We start from the raw sequence: 22,117 nt of genomic DNA, 5'->3' as shown, positions 1-22,117 counted from the left end.
TCCGGTTGTAAAGGAAAGCGTTGAACAAGCAACTGTTAAGGCAATGTCCCGTGACATGCTTTTGATTATGGTCTATAACGTGTCGGACGCAATTACTATCCTTGGTAGGAGCAATAGTAAAGCTCACCCTTATAATTTTTCGGTATGGCACAAGGTCCTGTCTTTGACCACTATGCAACCACCGTTCTTACGGTTGACACCCGATTTAGTTCAGGTGACCTAATGAATTCCAGGTGAATTCCTAGGATTTTACGTTCAATGGTAATGAACGCATTGAAAATAGGGTTTTCAGAAAACAAATCGGTTTATAATTTTGATCAAAATATTTTCTCGTTTAAGCTCGAGTTTAGATATCATTGAATTCCATGAGTTTGAATTCTCAATCTTTAAGGTCAATCTCTAGGATTGAGTAATATCAGTCTTAAAAGCTGATTTTTAATCTTTAAGGAGATTATCCTTTCTGGGGATCTGATTCATTAGTCTTATCAAGCTAATTTGCATGGTGCCCCCCCATTGTACGAGATAAATCCTTCTCATGGTTAGGATAAATCTGACCACTTGGCGACCCTGTTTAATGCTGAGGTCCGTGGATTTCCTACTGATTTTAGAGATGACTTTTCTAGATTTTTCGTCAACCTACAGCTGGTCTAGACGACAACTTCATGACCTAAATCAAGAAGCGCGTGTCTTTTTCGGAAGACTTTACTTCCTTTTAATGATGGAATTGATTCATCGTGTAGATCCATCTCTTCTTTTCTTTCATTGGGTAAAACAGTTTAGTTTAGTCCAAAGCAAAAGTATTTTCAGTTATTTGTTACAGATATATGTGACATATGTTTAAAATAACTTGGTAAATTTTCCCACACTTGGCTTTTATTTTCCTTTTTATCGTCCTCTATTCCATTTTAAATGAATTTTAACATTTTAGTTTGTTTCTCAATTTATGTCCTTTCCGAGGTAACAATAATTTCGGTGTTAAAACCTAGTTTTATTGTTCATAAATATGTATAAACATGATTTTGAATTCATTTAATTGAAAATTTTGAAAAATTTTACTAGAATTGGGTAGTCAGTATATAAGACTAGGGCTGTTCTTTTTTATTAGAGAGCACTAGATTCTAATACAACTACTGATTTACTAGTATTTTTAATGGTAACCAAGTGTTTAATATAAAAATTTTAAAATCCGAAAGAATTTAACCCCTTCCCACACTTAAGATCTTGCAATGCCCTCATTTGCAAGAAATCAGTAACAATTTAAATTATTGAGGGTGATTTGTGTGAAAATGATTAAATTTTTACCAAAGTTTCCAAATATATTGGCGTTTGTTTGCTGAATGATAAATGGTGCACGTCATTTGTTCATTCCGTCTTGTTGTTATTTCACATACATTTTTCATCATTGTCGTCAAAATTTGTTGCTTTTGCTGAACTTAATGCCAGTCTTTGAAAACGCTTTGTTTTACCCTGTTTTGTGCATAAAATAGAATACAGACAATACAAATATAATCATACATGTAATTTGAAATGGAACTTTGGCATCCCACTTTCAAACTATAAGAAAAATATTAGTACACAATAGTAATAAAATATCAAACATTACATAAACGTAATAAAATGTTAAGTGTTTAAAATAAAAATAAAAATTACCAACTTATCTCTACTGATCAGGAGGTGGGTTAGGAGGAAAATTAGGATATGGATCCCAATTCATGTTCGCGTCCGGGTTCCATGGCTGATTATAGGTGAACTGGTATGCTGCGTCATAATCATATGAATCATAGGGTGGTCTCATTTCTGGCTGATGTGCGGGATAGTATGCGGGTCGGGTCGGATAATACATCTCGCCAGGCTGCAACTGGCTTATAATTTGGCGCTGATGATAATCCCATCGGCCATGCTCTCGTTGCCGGGAATGCTCGTAGTCATTCCGACGTTGCCATGCCTCGTACTGCATATGCCTATCATAGTTCGTCATGTATTCATCCTCCATACGAACGCCTAAATCAAGAGCAGTCTCCCGAACAACTCCTATAATGTTGTTCGCCTCTTCCATTTCATCATCCGAAACTCTTTCTACCTGTCGCTGAGGTCCCTCATATCGATATACCCGACCACGTCTCATCAATAATACCCTTGCACCGTGATAAAGGTTTGAACTTATAGTTTCACCTCCGTCCTCTATTTCGTTCATTGGACCCCCTTGGTGCTTATCTACACCTAAATACTCTCCAATGAGAGTAATGAAAATACCACCACCTATAATACTCCCCGATTTCATCCCCGAAACTACATTAGCGAGATAATAACCAACACAATAGGGAATGTTAACGAAACTCCTCGGGTCTCTAATACACTTGAGGTAGAACAAATCGTTTACGGTCAATTTCTCCTTATTTCTTCCCCTTTGTGTAATTGTGTTTGCTAAGAATCTATGAATCACCCGGAGTTCAGCTCTGTCTATATCTAAGTATGTATGATTTCCACTGGCGTGAAATTCATTAAAGTGGGACATACGCCTCCAGATGGCGTTAATATCAAATTCCCTATCTACCCTTTCTCCTTGGGCAATCAGGCTATTACAGTCGGGGCTCAAAAGTTCAGCAGGGGTGTAAATCTGTAAGGCCCTGGCTAAATCTATCATGGACATTCTGTACATGCGTCCACCTAACAGAAATCTAATAAAGCTTCTATCATCTATCCTCCTAACATCACTGTTTAACTTAATAGTACTAAGTAATTCTATACACCATTCCCTATATATGGTTCTACGAATGGAAAATAGGCGCATCCAATCGTTAAACTGAGAATTACCATACCTTTGCACCAATAATTCCCGAATCGGTTCGGCAAGGTCAACTGTTTCCAAAGGTACCCAGTCAATTGCCCTTGGCATTTCAACAACCTTAAAGTAGAGAATGTGCATGTTCTTTTGATAATCTGGATACTCTATCCATCATCGATCAAATCTCAGATTTGGGTGTAACTGATCTTCATTAATGTCTAAGCTCAGAATCCTTTGATGTGGAGCGAATTGACGAAACTGATTCATGAATAATTGATCTTGATCGTGATATGGAATATGTTGCTCCTCCTGTTCTTCTTCTTCTTGTTGCATATGTTGTTCTTGTTCATGAAACATTTCCGGTTCGGGCTCTGGTTGCCTGGACGATGATGCTCCTGAACCTCCAGTATCGGCTCTCTGTAAAACACATTAAACACAAAAATTGTGCATCCAAATATGCATTAGTGTTAGTAAAATAATAACTTGAAACAATTATGATGACATGTTCAATTCATAACACATTTTATACACATTTTCTTAACAATAACAATTCTACATTTTTACATACGAAAATGTGTACAATGTTTTATCACATTTAAACTCTTAAACATGTCAACAATAATCATTATAGCAATTAAACACTTGTTACATGGCATTCAAATCAAACTAGTGCTCATTTTCATATTTTTGTCAAGTCTACACTTTGTCAAATAAGCATATACGAAAAATGTACATCAAGTTCATAAACATTTATCTCAAATAACATGCCAAAATAATCACTACTAGCAATGAAACAAGTTTCAAATGGCCTTTATATCAAATTATCCAAGTTCATGAATTTTTAGACTTAAAAAGTCCACTTTAATTCTCAAAAACATGTTTAGGCTCAAAGTTTGGATCAATTAACTACCTAAACATGTTACACTACTTAATTTAGCAACAATTCATGACAAAAATCGGCCATAACCTGTTTATATCAAAAAGCCCCAAATTGCTCAAGAACACAAACCCTAGATTCTTAAAAATTTGAAGTTTTTAGCTTCAATTCATGTTAAATAGCTTCTATCTAGGATATACATGCATAATATAACAACAATTTAGCTCTAATTACACCTAAATTTAACAAAATCAAAATATAAATTTTCTAGCTCAAGAACACAAAAATTCGAATTTAAAGAGATTAGGGGTGAAATCTTTACCTTTCTCCTGAAGGGGTTGAGACTACTGAATCTAGGCATGATTATTGTGAAATTTTTGCAAGAAATTTGGTGAAAATTGGTGAAAAATTGAGAGAGTTTGAGAGGTTTTCGTGTTTGTGTATGTGTGTTTGTGAAAGAAGCAGAATCGCTGGATAATTTGATCCTGTCCAGTTTTTCTGGTCCATGCGAGTCGCATGGTTTTGTGCCTATCCCCATGCGACTCGCATGGGGTGTAATTTCTGGTATTTTTTTTTTTTTTTTTTTTTTTTTTTTATAAAAACCTTATACTTTTAAAACATAAAATTTTATAAAATTTTAAAAATTTTGTTTCTTTTTAAGACGAGGTCGTTTCGGGACGATGCCCTAGTCCGTCCCTCGACAAAATTTTAAAATTTTGTCATTTTCACACGATTGTTTTAAAAGCTTAGATTTTTGGATTTTTTAATTTTTTTGGCATACTTTAAATCAAAAAGATTAAAAATAATGATAATAAAAGTTCTCGTCCCTCCCTCGGGTAAAGCAATTTCGGTTCAAAGACCTAGTCTTCAACTTACGACGAATTTTAAAAATCATATTCTTAACTTAATGAGATAGAGTAAATTTTTGTTTTTAAATTCACACAATTATAAAATTCAAAATTAATATATAAAAATTCACACCAAACTTAAAATTTTAAATGCAATAAATTAAAAATTCATATTTTAAAAATTAAAAGTTCACACCAAACTTATTTTAAAAATTTATATTATAAATTCACACCAAACTTATATTAATTTTTCAAATATTTACAATTTTAAATATATTGTTTTTACAATGTTTACAATATTAACTTAAGATTTAAATATTAAATTTAAAAACATGGAAAAAATAAATTAAAAATCTTTTTGTCTTTTTATCCCACTTTAATCAATCAAATATTATCAAAAATATGCGCCCCTCTTTTCGGTAAAGTAATTTCGGTTCCAAGACCTAATTTAACTCATGACGAATTTTTGAAATATTTTGGGTTGATTGATTAAAGATATTTATACCTTAAGAATAAACGTTAAATTTCGCAGTGATGTAATAAATTTTTGAATGATATCAATAATTTCGGTCGCCAAACCTAATTTTATTTAATACCAATTTAATACTTTTTAGCGAACAAATTAGCGTTTATTATCAAAAGGTTAAAAATAAAAATAAAAATAAAAACTATACAGACATACCTGCGGAATAGATTTCTTAGTTATATGATCTATTATATTCATAAGATAGTCGGTTTAATTGGTTTTCCATGGCTGCATAGGCGTAACCTCGAGCATTCATTGTCTTTTCTTCTAAACATATGAACGGTCCGTCTCTGCATAAAGTAACAAATTCGGTATTTGAATAGGTTTGATTATTTGAACATTTACCTCCATGTGACCATTTTCCGCATTTGTGACATCTTTCTAGGTGTCGTGCTCTTCTTTTCGCTGCGGATTTTGATTTTCCTTTACCAAATTGTAACTTATTATCTTCGCATCTGGATCCTTTTCTAACTCCGTCCATTCTTTCTCTGATTACTGATACTAATTCGCTCGGTAGTATGTCATTATTACGTTTAGTGATCAAAGCGTGTAGCATTAGACCATGGTTTAGTTCACAGGCAGTCTTCATTTCGTAAAAACCTAAAAAAATAAAAATTCAGAATGGGGGGAGAAGACTAGTTCTTTAGGGTCTGCTAGGGAAAGACCATACGTGTTCCATTTTCGAGAACTACACGAAAACAGACAATCTAACTCTAACAGAAATACATATTATCCTTTAAAGACTTGATTCTCCCCACACTTAGTTAGCTGTGGTGTCGAAATTGTGATTAACTTCGTTGTCGACTTCCATCGGACCATGTATGTAATGTTTAACTCTGTGACCATTAACTTTAAATTCCATCCCATTTGAATTTATCAATTCTATTGTTCCGTATGGGAAAACTCTTTTGACTATGAATGGTCCAGACCATCTTGATTTCAATTTTCCAGGAAATAGCTTGAATCGTGAATTGAAAAGAAGAACTCTGTCTCCTTCTTTAAATTCTTTTGAACTTCTGATTCTTTTATCATGCCATTTCTTCGTTCTTTCTTTATAGATTAACGAATTTTCGTATGCTTCATGTCTTAATTCTTCTAATTCGTTTAGTTGACTTAATCGTAGACGTACGGCTTCATGTAAATCAAGATTACATGTCTTCAAAGCCCAAAATGCTTTGTGTTCAATTTCTACTGGAAGATGACATGCTTTTCCATAAACAAGTCTAAAAGGTGTGGTTCCAATTGGAGTTTTGTAGGCTGTTCTAAAAGCCCAGAGTGCATCCTCCAATTTAATGGACCATTCCTTCGGATTTGATCCTACGGTTTTCTCTAGAATACGTTTTAAAGCTCGGTTGGTATTTTCAACTTGTCCACTTGTTTGTGGATGATATGCGGTGGAGATTTTATGAGTTACTCCATATCTTTTAAGAACTTTCTCAAGTTGATTATTACAGAAATGAGTACCCCGATCACTTATTAAAGCTTTCGGTGTTCCAAACCTTGCAAAAAGACGTTTTAAAAAGTTGACTACAACTCGTGCATCGTTAGTTGGGAGAGCTTGTGCTTCCGCCCATTTAGATACATAATCAATGGCTACGAGTATATATAGATTATTATGAGATTTTGGAAATGGACCCATAAAGTCAATACCCCAAATGTCAAATACTTCACATACTTGGATGACATTTTGTGGCATTTCATCACGTTGACTTATTTTTCCGGCCCTTTGACATGCATCACAGGATTTGCAAAGAAGGTGTGCGTCTTTGTAAATTGTAGGCCAATAGAATCCAGCTTCATAAACTTTTCTTGCTGTTAGTTGAGGCCCATAATGCCCTCCTGTTGGTCCTGTGTGACAATGGTTTAAAATTTTACTAGCTTCATCTCCAAATACACATCGGCGTATTATTCCATCGGGACAACTTTTAAACAGATGTGGATCTTCCCAGAAATAGTGTTTTATATCACTGAAGAATTTCTTTCGTCTTTGGTATGATAATCCTTTTTCAAGGAATCCACAAACTAAGTAGTTTGCATAGTCTGCAAACCATGGGATTTCTTTATAATCTATCTTCAATACATATTCATCAGGAAAGTTGTCTTGTATGGCCGATTCATTTAGAACTTCTAATTCGGGATTTTCAAGACGAGAAAGATGATCAGCGGCGAGATTTTCTGCTCCTCTTTTATCTCGGATTTCAATATCAAACTCTTGTAAGAGTAAGATCCAACGGATTAATCTTGGTTTAGCATCTTGTTTTGAAAATAGGTATCTAAGAGCAGAATGGTCGGTATAGACCACCGTTTTTGCTAGAACGAGATATGATCGAAATTTGTCAAAAGCAAAGACAATAGCAAGGAGTTCTTTTTCAGTAGTTGTATAGTTCGTTTGTGCTCCTTGTAATGTTTTACTAGCATAATATATAGGTTGAAATCGTTTTTCAATCCTTTGTCCTAAAACGGCTCCCATTGCAAAATCACTTGCATCGCACATTAGTTCAAATGGTAGATTCCAATTTGGTGTTATCATGATCGGTGCATTAGTGAGTTTCTCTTTAAGAATATTAAAAGATTTGATACACTCATCTGAAAAGATGAATGGCGCATCCTTTTCTAGGAGTTTATTCATAGGAGTGGCAATTTTTGAAAAATCTTTTATGAAACGTCGGTAAAAACCGGCATGCCCTAGAAAACTCCTAACTCCTCTAACATTTGTGGGATGTGGAAGTTTAGCAATTACATCTACTTTAGCTCTATCCACTTCAATTCCTTCTTTTGAAATTTTATGTCCAAGAACGATGCCTTCTTTAACCATGAAATGGCATTTCTCCCAATTAAGTACTAGATTTGATTTTTCGCATCTAATTAGCATTCGTTCCAGATTAACTAGACATGATTTAAATGTATCATCGAAGACTGAAAAGTCATCCATGAATACTTCCATGCATTCTTCTATCATGTCGTGAAAAATCGCCATCATACACCTTTGAAAGGTTGCAGGGGCGTTACAAAGTCCAAATGGCATGCGTTTGTAAGCAAACGTACCATAAGGGCACGTGAATGTGGTTTTCTCTTGGTCCTCGGGTGCTATTGGAATTTGAAAATATCCGGAAAATCCATCTAGAAAACAATAGTAACTATTTCCGGCTAATCTTTCCAACATTTGATCTATGAAAGGTAAGGGAAAGTGATCTTTTCTGGTGGCGTCATTTAATTTTCTATAATCAATACATACACGCCATCCTGTTACAGTCCTAGTAGGAATAAGCTCATTTTTCTCATTTGTAATGACAGTCATGCCACCCTTCTTAGGCACGCATTGAACTGGGCTTACCCATGGACTATCAGAGATTGGATATATCAAACCTGCATCTAGCAGTTTAATAATCTCTTTCTTAACAACATCTTGCATATTAGGATTTAGTCTTCGTTGGCGTTGCACATACGTTTTATGACCTTCTTCCATAAGGATTTTATGTGTGCAATACGAAGGACTTATTCCTTTAATATCATGAATCTTCCATGCAATGGCTGGTTTATGAGCTTTCAACACAGAAATGAGTTGTGATTTCTCATTTTCAGTAAGAGAAGACGATATTATTACAGGTAATTCAGATTCACCATGTAAATAAGCGTATTCCAAATGGTTTGGAAGTGGCTTTAATTCTAATTTCGGAGGTTCTTCTATCGATGATTTGTATCGATATCTGTCTTCTTCTTTTAGCATTTGTATTTCTTCTGTTGTTGGTTCATATCCATTAGCTATAAGTGTAGCTAACATTTCAGCTTCATCAATTGGTTCATTACCTTCTCCTAAAGAACATTCTCCTGTTCCTTGTAATTCTGGAAATTCTTCTAATAATTCTGCATGTGCATCTATAGTTTGAATATAATAACATGTATCATCTGCAGATTGTGGTTGTTGCATTGCTCTATCAACTGAAAAGGTAACACTCTCATCCTCTATACTTAGGGTCAGTTTCTTACCGAACACGTCTATCATTGCTTTAGCCGTGTTTAAGAATGGTCTTCCTAATATGAGAGGAACTTGAGAATCTTCTTCCATGTCCAAAACAACAAAATCTATTGGAAATACTAAAGTACCAACTTTAACTAGCATGTTCTCCATTATCCCTCTAGGATATTTTATTGATCTATCGGCTAGTTGTATGCTTATTCTGGTTGGTTTCAATTCTCCAAGGTCTAGTTTAGCGTATAGTGAATACGGCATTAGATTTATACTAGCACCTAAGTCTGCCAATGCTTCTATTGAACTAAGACTACCCAGAAAACATGGAATTGTGAAACTTCCTGGATCAGATAGTTTTTCTGGTATCTTATTCAACAGCACTGCTGAACAATTAGCATTCATAGTAACAGCCGAGAGTTCTTCCATTTTCTTTCTATTCGTGATTAGATCTTTCAAGAATTTAGCATATCTAGGCATTCCTGAAATCACATCAATGAAAGGAAGATTTACATTTATCTGTTTAAACATATCCAAGAATTTGGATTGCTCGGCTTCAAGTTTTTCTTTCTTCATTTTACTCGGGTAAGGAAGCGGTGGTTGGTATGGTTTAACATAAGGTTTAGCCTTAACTGTGTTATCTTCATTAACCTTTTCAACTACCGGTTCTTTTTCCTTATCTTGATCAGGTTGTGGTTCTTGTGGAGTAGGAATAGTTTCATCAGAAGTTACAGGTATTTCAGGTGATTTAAGTGTTGTGCCACTTCTTGTGGTAATAGCTTTAGCTGTTTCATTCCGGGGGTTAGCATTTGTATCGCTTGGTAGACTTCCCGGTTTTCTTTCACCTATTAACCTTGCTAGGTTACTCACTTCTTGTTCCAGATTTTGAATAGAAGCTTGTTGATTTCTAAATGCTTGAGCATTTTGTTCATTGGTTTGTTTCTGAGATGTGAAAAACTGCGTTTGAGTTTTAACTAGCTTCGTCATCATATCTTCTAAATTCGGCTTTTTATCATCGGTTTGTTGTGGTGGTTTGTTTTGAAAATTTGGTCTTTGCTGATTGTAAGTATTATTGGATACTTGTTGATTGCTAGGACCTTGTTGGTTGTTGTATGGAATATTTCGGTTATAATTCTGGTTTTGATTGTAAATCGGTCTTGGCGGTTGATAATTATTCTGATAATTATTTCCAGGCCTTTGGTTTATGTATGAAATATTCTCTCTTTGTTCCATTGTTAATTCAATACTTAGACAATCTTTTGTCAAATGTGGTCCTCCACACTGCTCACAACTAATTCGTATAGCATGAATATCTTTAGTCATCTTTTCCATTCGTCTCTCGAAAGCATCTATCTTTGCCGAAATGGAATCTAAGTCATGGCTAGAGTCGGCTCTAGCTGCTTTAGATGATCTAATGATGTCTTTTTCTTGGTGCCACTCATGTGAGTGGGATGCAGTATTATCAATAATTTTGTAAGCATCAGTTTCGGTTTTCTTCATAATAGAACCACCAGCTGCTATATCTATGTCTTTTCTTGTAGTGATGTCGCATCCTCGGTAGAATATTTGTACTATTTGACAGGTGTCTAAACCATGTTGCGGACATCCTCTTAACAACTTTCCATATCTTGTCCACGCCTCATATAGAGTTTCATTTGGCTTCTGTGTAAACGTAACAATTTCTGCTTGAAGTCTTACGGCTTTAGATGCAGGAAAGAATTGTTTAAGAAATTTATCAATTAAAACGTCCCATGTATCAATCGCCCCTTCAGGTAACGATTCCAACCAATCTTTGGCTTCTCCCTTTAAAGTCCAGGGAAATAACATGAGATATATCTGTTCATCCTCCACTTCTCGGATTTTAAATAGTGTGCAGATCCTATTAAAGGTACGTAGATGTTCATTTGGATCTTCCTTCGGCGCACCACTAAATTGGCATTGATTAGTCACCATGTGTAGAATTTGTCCTTTGATTTCATAATCTGGCGCATTAATGTCTGGATGAGTAATTGCGTGACCTTGGCCAGTGCGTTTAGCTCTCATTCGGTCTTCCATACTTAAAGGTTCCAGATTCTCCATAATTGAATTTGTTGAATCGGTATCAATAGATGATTCTGATTTAATAGTTCGTTCCTCAACAATCTCTGTTTGAATGATTGGTGGTTCTGGAGGAAAGTTTAATGGTTCAGGATCTATGAACCGTTCCTGAATATTCTCTGGATTCTCAATTGTGAGGTTTGTTTCAAAAACTGGATTATCGGAAATTTGAACTGAAGTACTTGGTCGACTGGATGACGATTCTAAAGAAAAATCAACGGCGGTTATATTTGTTAAACGATGTCTTGATCGAGTTACAGGTGGTGAACGTACAAAAGGTGATGAACGTCTTGCTCGGTGCATTCACTGAATATCCTATTAGTTTTTAAAAGGAAAGAAAAATTATAATAAGTTATCCAATCAATAGACTTTTCTGATTTTGCCCACGTTTCGAATAGCCAAAAGATGCAGCAGAGGGGCAGGATTCGTTTGGTCTCAATATAATTGAGGACTGTTTGGCTCCAATAACCCGGTCCACGTACAAATCCAACTATTACTACGAACCAGAAAATTTTGATGTCTATCAATTTAACCACTTAAAATAAATTTTCGTAATTTTGAGAAATTTAGATAAGAAGTAGAAAAAATTCTAAGTCCTAAAAACTAGAATGGCGAGAAATAAGTGAGAAAAAGAGTTCGTCGAAAAAGGTCGAAAAAGAAAAAATGGTTGAAAAATAAAAGGTGACGGAAAAATAAAAGAAACTTTATAAAAACTTAAAAATACTTGACTAACCTAACCTTATTACTACAACTAACTTAAAATTATAATCGCAAATTGAAATTACTAATTGGAATGATAATTGGTACATAGTAAAAGGTCTAAAAATATTAAAGCTTACAAGAAAAACTAAATCCCAAATTGAAATAACTTAAAAAGAAACTAAAACTTAAAAAGGCGTCGCAAAATTCTAAAGCACCTAAATCTTAGTCTAAAGAAAAAGCACTTAAGGAATTCTATGGCAAAGCCTAAAAATCTAGGAGTAAAAATAACTATAGCAAAAACTAAGTTTAAAATTAATAATGAGCTAAAAATACAAATATTACGCTACAACGATTAAAAAGGGACAAAATATAAAAGTTATAAAAAATTATAAAAAGTATAATTTTTATAAAAATATTATTTTTATATTTTATAATAAAAGTATTAAGTTTATAATAAATAAAACTAGTTTAAAAGTAATATGAATAAAATAAACTAAAAACTTAATAATAATAATAATAATAATAATAATATTAGGGTTTATATTAGGGTTTAATAATAATAATTAAATAATAACCGTAATAAATGCGTTTTTAGGGTTTGGTTGTGGTCTTGTCAGACCCCTCATGCGAGTCGCATGATTTAAGGGGGTGGGTCATGCGAGTCGCATGGACACCCTGAACTGGTTCAATTGAACTGGTTCAAATGACAGGTCACGTAATATTTATTATTTATTTATATTTTTCTGTTTTATATTTAAAAGATAAATATATATATAATTAAAATAAAACTTAATTTTAAAAACTAAAAATATACTTAAAATACTTTACAATTTTGTAAAAATAAAAGAAAAACTTAAAAATATACTTAAAATATTTTTTTTTTTCTCGATTTTAAAAGCTTTTTTTTTTTTTTTATTTTTTAATTTTTAAACAAAAATATAAATTTTACAAAAACTAATTATAACTTAAAAATTAAAAATATGGCGTTTCGCTTCGGCGTTCCCCGGCAGCGGCGCCAAAAATACTTGATGTCGAACGAGGTGTATATAAAATAGTTATTATTTTACTAGGAAAAACTATTAAATACCATACAATTTTACACAAGATATTTATTTATTTATAGAATGGATATACTTAAACCTTGCTACAACACTTATAGGCAGTGTACCTAATCGTACAGTAGTGTAGTTTTTAGTAAGTCCGGTTCGTTCCACGGGGAAATCTTTGAACAAAGCTCAACGCTATATTAGTTTACTTTTATAAAAATACAAATATATATATAAGTAATATTATTATTATAAAGGGGGTTTTTACCGTTTAATGACCGGTTTGTCGATTTTAAGATTTTAGTCGCAGTTAAAACCTAATGTAAAATATAAAATAAATACAAGACTTAAATTAAAGCGTAAAGTAAATAACGATAATGAAATTGCGAATAATAAAAGTGCGATAAAATAAAATTACAATAAATAAAAGTGCGATAATTAGAAGTGCAATTAAATATAAAATAAAGGAAATTAAATATGAAATAAAAGAATTATGCTTATTTAAACTTCCGTAATCATGATGTTTGACGTGTTGATTTTAGTTTTATGCCCATGGGTTAATTGTCCTTTGTCCTGGATTATTTAATATGTCCGTCTGGTTTTTGTCCATAACAGTCCATCAGTCATAAATATAAATTGCAAGTGTCCTTGTCAAATTATTATTATACCCGAAGTTAAATATTCCAACTAATTGGGGATTCGAATTGTAACAAGGTTTTAATACTTTGTTTAATGAATACACCAGGTTATCGACTGCGTGTAAACCAAGGTTTTACTACTTTGTTAACAATTACACCAATTACCCTTGAATGTAATTTCACCCCTGTTTTAATTATTCTAGTGGCTATTAATCCATTCCCGTATCCGGTTAAATGAACGATTATTCGTACATATAAATACCCCGCCCATCGTGTCCGATCGAGTGTATATGGTAATTTATAGGGACGCCCAATTGTAAATCTTTATATTAACATTAACAAACTTTCATTTAGTTAAACAAATATAAAGCCCATTAATAGCCCATAGTCTAGTTTCCACAAGTGTCGTTCTTTTGTCCAAACCCCAATTATGGTACAAAGCCCAATTACCCAATTTTAGTAATTAGCCCAACATCATGATTACTTCGTTTTAAATAAGCATAATAATAACTTAGCTACGAGACATTAATATAAAAAGGTTGAACATAACTTACAATGATTAAAAATAGCGTAGCGTTACACGGACAGAATTTCGACTTACACCCTTACAACATTCGCTAACATACCCTTATTATTAGAATTATAATTAAAATTAAAATATAAATTATAAATATAAATATATTTACGTATGAAGAGGAAGAGAAAAAAGATGATTAAAACTCGGCACAAAACTGGCTTTATATAGGACCTGACCAGCAATCTCACTCCATGCGACTCGCATGGATTTGTGCCTTTGGCCATGCGAGTCGCATGGCCACCCTGGATCCAGCCAAATTGGTTTGTTTTCTTCTTGCCGACGTAATATAATAATAATATATAAAATAATATATAATTATATATAATTATATATATATTATATTATATTCTTGTGCATAGTAGACTAGATATTTTTGGTCCGTTGCGTCGGGCGTTTCTTCTTGACTTAGGTCCCGGTTCCGGATTTTCGGACGTCTTCGCGTATTATTTTATATCGTGTACTTTGCGTCTTGTAACTTGTACTCTTGTCATTTTGAGACGTTCCTCATCAATATTTTGAACCTTTTTAGTTGTATCTTGTACTTTTTAGCTCTTTGGACCTTTTTGTCTTCAATTTGTCGAATCTGCCTTTTGTCTTCACTTTTTAATATTTAAACGAATATTGCTTGTAAATCGAACAATACCTAACTAAAATCTTGTCTTTCTTGGGGAATAATGCTATGAAATATATGTTCGTTTTTAGCATTATCAGAGTCCATTTGCTTAGCTTCCTCTATGTGGGGATTTTGGATAGTATTACTAGGTAATCTTCCTTGTGGTCGGGTTTCAAGGCGTTGTGATAACTGTCTGAGCTGCGTTTCTAGACTTTTGAGCAGAGCCAATTGGTTTCGCATGAGTATCTCTATCTGGTCTTGTCTAGACGTGGTTATCTGATTTAGTTGTTGTTGTCCTTGAAGGGTCAACTGATCATCAGTCCCCAGAGCAGGGTTGGTTACTTTCGTAATTTGGGTGGTTGGGGAATTTTCCTCAGCTGGTGGTCCAGTGAGTGAAAGTGGTTGATCGTAGGTCAATTGAGATTGTTGGAGTGGATAAGGTGGGTAACAATAGTGAAAAGGCTGGTTGTTTCTTTGAAATTTGTTAACCCTAGGTTGTTGATTGAATCCGGTATTTGATTGACAAGCTAGGTATTGAACATAACCGAATGAACCGTCGAAATTTTTGTACTCAACTTGATATTCTTCAGTGGGTTGCGGGTTGGTACAATTAACGCAGGCCTGACCCTGGTTAACCTGCTGCATCTACGTCTTTAATTCTCTGAGTTGTTTGGCAAGAGACTCCATCTTGTTCGTGAGAGATTTGATGGCCTCCGTTTGATTATTAAGTGCGGAGAGTGGGCCAGATGATGAAGTTGTTTTACCACTGTTCCAGTCATGATGATGCATTATCATGTTCTCGAGCAACTCCCATGCTTCGTCTGTGGTTTAGTTCATCAGATTTCTTTGAGCTGCTGCATCGATCGTCGTCCTATGATTTACCTTAAGACCATTGTAGAAGGTATGGATTTGGGCTGACCGTTCTAACTGGTGATTAGGACATTTCTTCAGCAGGGTTTTGAATCGCTCCCATGCGCTGTAAAGAGATTCATCATATTTTGTTTAAAGTTAATGATATCATTCTTAAGCTTGGTTTGTCTAAAAGGATGGGGGAATAATTGGTTAGGAATTTAGTAGCCATCCCCGTCCATGACGTGATGGAATCTTTTTCCAATCCTTCAAACCATGTTTGTGTATGATGAGCGAGAGAATAGGGGAAAAAGTATAGCTGAACTATATATTGTCCTATCCATGGCTGTTTGTAGCAGTTCGAAAGAGAAATGAATTTATCAAGGTGAGAGTTAGGATCGTCACTCGGTAGTCCATGAAATTGACAGCCATTTTGGATGAGCTGTATAATACGATGTTTTAACTCGAACGAGTGTCCTTGAATCTCTGAGAATCTGATTGGTCCTCCTCAACCTTCAATCGAGGATTTGGTGTTTTCTGCTAGAGTAAAGAGTAACACCATTTGCTTTCTGATTTGTTCTTCTTTGCGCGATTTAGTAATTATTGCGTCTGGATCAGGTACGAATAACAACGGCCCTGTTCTAGATCGGGTTTGGGTCATACACTGAGTATGCCCTTTTGTTTTTAGGAAGATAAGCTAAGTTACCTACTTTAATTTAAAGTAAACTTAAGTAATCTTAATCTAAGGTAATCTAAAGTAATCTAAGGTAATTATCCTAAGTTTAAATATGTTTTTGGTTCTTGCTACTGATTCCCTGGTATTTCGATAATAGGGCTTCGCACGAACTATTTAACAAACCAAGTGTCCAGGCCGACTACGAAGATGCAGGATACTTTTGGTCCCAATATAATTGGAGACTGTTCGGAAAATTTAACAACCAAGTTCGTGTATAATTTTCTTTCTTAGACATCACTAAGTGCTTGCAAATAGGTTTACTACAAGCAGTATTGTCTGATACTAGTTCCCCGGCAGCAGCGCCAAAAACTAACTCCTCCCTGATATGACCGAAACAGAGGGTTTTATTTATGCGGTGTCGTTAGGCCGCAAAGCGTCAGAATCAGCTATCGAGAGAGGGAGCAATAGTTTTAAATTTATATTTAGCGGGGCCTAGATCGTACTACTCATTATTATGGTGAGTAAGGGAAGTATGACCTAGGGTCGAATTTTTAAGATATCAGTAGAATCGAACCTATAATTAAACCTTAAGATAATCCTAAAGTGAAGGAGTAGTGGTTTGTTACCTAATTTTGGGTTTTCTAGTTTATAAGGTAAAATAAAGTAAATACGATAAAATTTGTAATTCAGATAAGGTTAAAGCAAGTGCATACTATGGTTTCATCAGTTACTTGGCCGAGATTATGGAATGCTGGTTCATGAATAGGTAGTGATCTTGTAATCATTACACTGGTCCTAAACGCCCCTGTCATAAGACATGTCACTGGGTAATGCGTTAGTCTTGAAGATTCTGAATAGACAACAACGTCCCTTACCCCCAATGCCCGTGCAGTCTGACTACAAGCATACACGTTCAGACGGCACATCCAATTGAGCGACTCGGTTGGGTGACGTATTAACATTCCACAAAGGTCTAAACTTTCTTAAGCATAACAGAATACAAGGTATGTGATATCGGCTAAAAATTCACGTTTTCACCCCGGTATTGAGGCCCAAAAACAATAAAGTCCCGAGCGTTATCGTCAAAATAGCTGCTTCATCAGTTGAAATTAAAGATCAAGTGATTATGAAGACGGTGCAAAAAGAATCACGATAATCGGAGCTAAAAAGAAGATTCTATAGCGAAAACGGTGAAAGACGAGAAACTAAGCTACGATCAAGGAAATCAAGTTACGATCCAGTGAATTCAGGAAACCAGAGCAGGCCATAAGGCATGCCATACGGCTTGCCATACAGCCTGCCTATAGCGAAAACGGCCTGCCATACGGCCTAACCAAATGGCCAGGAAAAACGGCTGACCAGTGCAAACGCGCATCTAAAACGGCCTTCCATACAGCCTGCCATACGGCTTGCCAGCCGTATGCAGGCCAAATCCAAGTCCATTTAAAGGGTCTTTATCATCCATTTTTACACACACTTCAATTCACTTTTTCTCTCTATTTCTACAATATTAGTCATACTTTCAAGGTCTTCGACTCCGTGCGGGAAACCTAGTACCCGGAGAAGAACACCGAAGATTTTATTAGGAGTGGTCTAGAGTTTGATGTTGTCACTTTTGTATACGGAACTCATTTAATCTACTGGTACTTCTATACTTTGTTTTTATATAATGTCTTCCATTATTATGCTTTGTGATATTGTTGCCATGATTAGCGAGTAGTTATCTTTAGTGTATGCTATGATGTAGTCAGTTATAATTTTGAAATACACTACAACAAAAATGCACTTATAGGACCCTTTTTTCTTGGGACCTAGTAAAATAAGATCGTAAAAGCTACTTAGATAGTACCAGACGATATTTAGGTTCCCATTATGATATACTCTTTTAGAGTGGGGTCCTAAAGAGCTCTTTTCTGGGACACAATATTTTTTTGTGTCCTATTATCAAATATTTTCATAGGACACTTACAAAATCCTAATAGAGTGGCTTATAAGACCTTTATTCGTTAGTATCTCATTATGTTTTATGTAATAGGACACTTGTTATGAACGTCATATGAAATATACGTTTAAAGGCCATTTATTTTCGAGAGTCTTATTATATTGTAGCATAATAATACATTTTGTACATATGTCCTATAAATGTATGTTATTAGGACGAATTAATTTTTGGGGTCCTAATTATAAAAATAGTTAATATGATATAACAGGAAATTTAAATTGTGTATCATCTAAAGGGACTTTATAAGATATTTAAATGTGTGTGTCTTATTATTTGGTAGAGTAATAGGACACATGATATGATGGTCATATGAAAGTTACTCTTTATTAGGCATTTATTTGTGTGAGTCATATTATAGTAGATACAATAGGACACTTAAATTCTTTAATAGGACATTTTTAGTTTTTGAGGTCATAATTGTCATATAATTTCATAGGACACTTTCATTTTGAATCATCAAATGTTTCGTTATAACACATTTTACGGTTTAGTGTCGCTTTATGTGTTAATTCAATAGGACACTTTATATAAAAGTCATATGAAATAAACTATCATAGGACATTTCTTTGTCCTAGTCGTATTATATATTTAGCTAACAAGACATATAATACTTATGTCGTATCATTGTCAATTTTTAGGACACTTTTAGTTTTTGGAGTCATAATTATCATACGATTTCATAGGACACTTTAATTATGAATTATTAAACAGGACTTTATAAGACATTTAAGGTTATGATGTCGCATTATGTGTTAATTTAATTGGACACATTATATAAAAGTCATTTGAAATTAAATATCATAGGACATTTATTTATCTTAGTCGTATTACATCAAAAGCAAATAGGACATGTGATACTTATGCTCTATCATTATGAATATTTAGGACACTTTGATTTTTTTTAATAGGGTTAAAGTCACAAATTGGTTATATACTTTCTCAAATATCCAGATGTCGCCCATATACCCATCTGCGTCCCGCTATCGTCAACAAACTTTCAGAAAATGTACCAATGTTAACATATCATTACCGGTTACCTGTTGAACCGGTAAAGTTAATTATTTAACTCTTTTTTTCATTTTATATGTCCCGATGTCGCCCATATACTTTTAGTTGTGTTCCGATGTCGCCCATATACTTTCAGTTTTTGTTCCAATGTATCATCGACGTGTAATGACTACGTAGAAGCCACGTCATCAATTGTTTTCCTTACAGGTAAAAAAAGTATAGTGGGCGACATCAGTACATTTTTTGAAAGTTTGTAGACGACAGTGGGACGCAAATGGGTATATGGGCGACATCAGGACATTTGAGAAAGTATATAGACAATTTGTGGCTTTAACCCTTTTCAATATGACAGATGAGTTTTTGGGTCTTAATTAGCATATGATTTAACAGTGGCGGAACTTGAACCGGTCACAGATGGGGCGAGTTTAAAATTTTATTAAATTTTTCAATGACAGCTGGGGCGAACACTAAAAAAAAAACCTTATTTTTTAGTAATTTTTTTTATGTTTTTAGTGTACTTTTTTTTAATAAAAAAATCTAGCTGGGGCGGGTGCCCCGCACTGTCACCACAATGTTCCACCACTGTGATTTAATATGACACTTTAATTGTGAATCATTAAAAGAGACTTCATAAGACATTTAAAGGTTTGTTGTCGTACTGTATGTTAATTTAATATGACATCTTATATAAAAGTTATATGAAATGAAATATTATAGGACATTTGTTTGTTTTAATCGTTTTGCATCATAAGCTAATAGAACATGTGATACTTATGTCCTATCATTGTAAATTCTTCTTTATAAGACGGACACTTTGATTCTTTAATAAGACGGATGAGTTTTTGGGGTCTTAATAAAGATATGATTTAATATGACGTTTTAATTGTGAATCATTAAACGGGACTTTATAATACATTTAACGACTTCGTGTCGCATTATGTTTTAATTTAATATGACACCTTATATAAAAGTCATACTAAATATACTATCGTAGGATATTTATTTCTCCTAGTCGTTTTATATCGAAACATATTAAGACATTTCGTATTTAGGTCATATCATTGTAAATTCTTAAGAGACGTTGATTGTTTAATAAGATGAATGAGTTATTTTTGTATTGATTATTAAAAAGGATATCAGGATTTATAAGAATCGAATTCGGTCATCATACTTCAAACATGTGTGTAATGTATCAATATACTCGTAAACAATAAATGTATAAATACCTAAAATCGGGTTATAAGCCTTTTAACGAATACAACAAAATATATAACTTATGCAAATCATATTAACATAAATGGATGAAATTTGATAAAAATAACAAAATAGATACAAGTTTTTTGGTTGGCCCGTTTTGTCATTACACAATTAATAGTACATAAGGTGCCAAATGAATAGAGTTAACACAACATTAGCGATGTTATTCACATAATATCCTTGGTTGCTAGTGCACGAGTGGTTTAACATTATAAAGCAAAAGGTTAATAAAATTGGTGTAGTTACGCGTCATCAGAAACCGTTACATTAAACAAAGGGATATTGCTAGTTTCTACTGCTACACTTATTAGTCTTTTTTCTCCTTTGTTGATTCTGGCAGGTTGATCTCTATTCCTGGAGACTGATTTTGGAGTGATCTATAACGACAATGATTATGGTGGTTAGAGACATGACAAAATGGAGTTGATATTAATTTGAACTTAAATTGTACACTTCAATCATATGTATCATTTTTAAATACATGTGATGATTATAAATATTAGTACATATGCAACATTGAAGTTGCATTCAATTAACAGCACCAGAAATAGTCATTTAGTAAATCATGAGTTGTTAAAAAATGCTTAAAAGAAGTGGCTTTTTGGATAGATTTTGTTAAAATAAATAAAAACTTACTCACCAAATGCGGTGCTCCTACAAATATGAGCATAAACCCGATAACGTGAACTTCTAAAACCTTAACCGAACAAAGAAATCTTATATAATCAAAATTAAAAAGAAACAGAAACTGTGACTCGTAGTCCAGTTTCTAGATCCTAAGATCCCAAAGTAGATGACTGAGCGAAATATAACAAATACCAAATACTTATCAACCGGAACCTTAAATAATTTATAAGCACAAATGCTATCTTCTTAAAATAGAGTATGCATGAGATAATTAAGAGAAAAGTACTTTTGTAGAAAAATAGAAGATGAAGTTAACATAATATAACTAATGATCATAAATGTCATAATATAATGCAGTAAAAGAATCGTTCTGCATTATATGAAATACACACTAAAATTGCTAAAAAAAACTGACCCTAATCATATGCGTAGAATCGTGTGGCCGCAGCATCGAATTTCCTTGAGCAGGACCTGAGTGCATATTGGCAGAGCTTGGTCTTGCCATCTTCACATTTCTATTATAACCGTTTCCAGCAGGTAACATCCAACCACACTTATCTTATCAGTTACAGAATGCGGCCCAGGCAGCAAACCGGGTTGTTTAGCATTCCTTCCCGATACCATTTGATTGCAATGTCTCATTTTCTGTTGGTCATAAGCTGTTGATGATGACCTGATCATGCATATTTTAACCGAGGGGTCTTAACATGCTTGCTCAACGTAAAGGAGGGGTTTAAGGATCTTAGAACGTGGCTCTCCGGTCCGGCTACCGTGAATAACCCTGGCCGACATGATGATGTCGGCGGGGTGGCCAAGTGATTAAGTCCACCTTCGATGACGTCCGTCGATCAGAAGGCCCCAAGCAAGGTTGTAGGTACCAGTTAATAAAGAACTCACCTGTTAACCTTTAGAAGATGATAGAGGATGTAAGTTACGTAGGATGTGTGGTAGAAGATGGCTACGTAACGTGGTATGTTGCTAACGACGATTAGGGTTTGTATTTATAGGCAAACCCTAATTCT

General features: G+C 34.1%; 1 non-coding gene across 1 annotated transcript; it reads left to right on the top strand.

Annotated features, from left to right (window-relative positions):
- Positions 1-15,601: 15,601 nt before the first annotated feature.
- Positions 15,602-15,706, top strand: LOC139856553 (small nucleolar RNA R71). The gene has a single exon (XR_011762027.1). It is a non-coding gene; the product is annotated as a small nucleolar RNA R71 (small nucleolar RNA).
- The last annotated feature ends 6,411 nt before the right edge of the window (positions 15,707-22,117 follow it).

Source organism: Rutidosis leptorrhynchoides, chromosome 6 (assembly GCF_046630445.1).
Source record: "Rutidosis leptorrhynchoides isolate AG116_Rl617_1_P2 chromosome 6, CSIRO_AGI_Rlap_v1, whole genome shotgun sequence".
NCBI classification, from domain to species: domain Eukaryota; kingdom Viridiplantae; phylum Streptophyta; class Magnoliopsida; order Asterales; family Asteraceae; genus Rutidosis; species Rutidosis leptorrhynchoides.
Note: the sequence above shows the minus strand (reverse complement) of the source record. Positions and strands in the feature narration are given on the sequence as shown.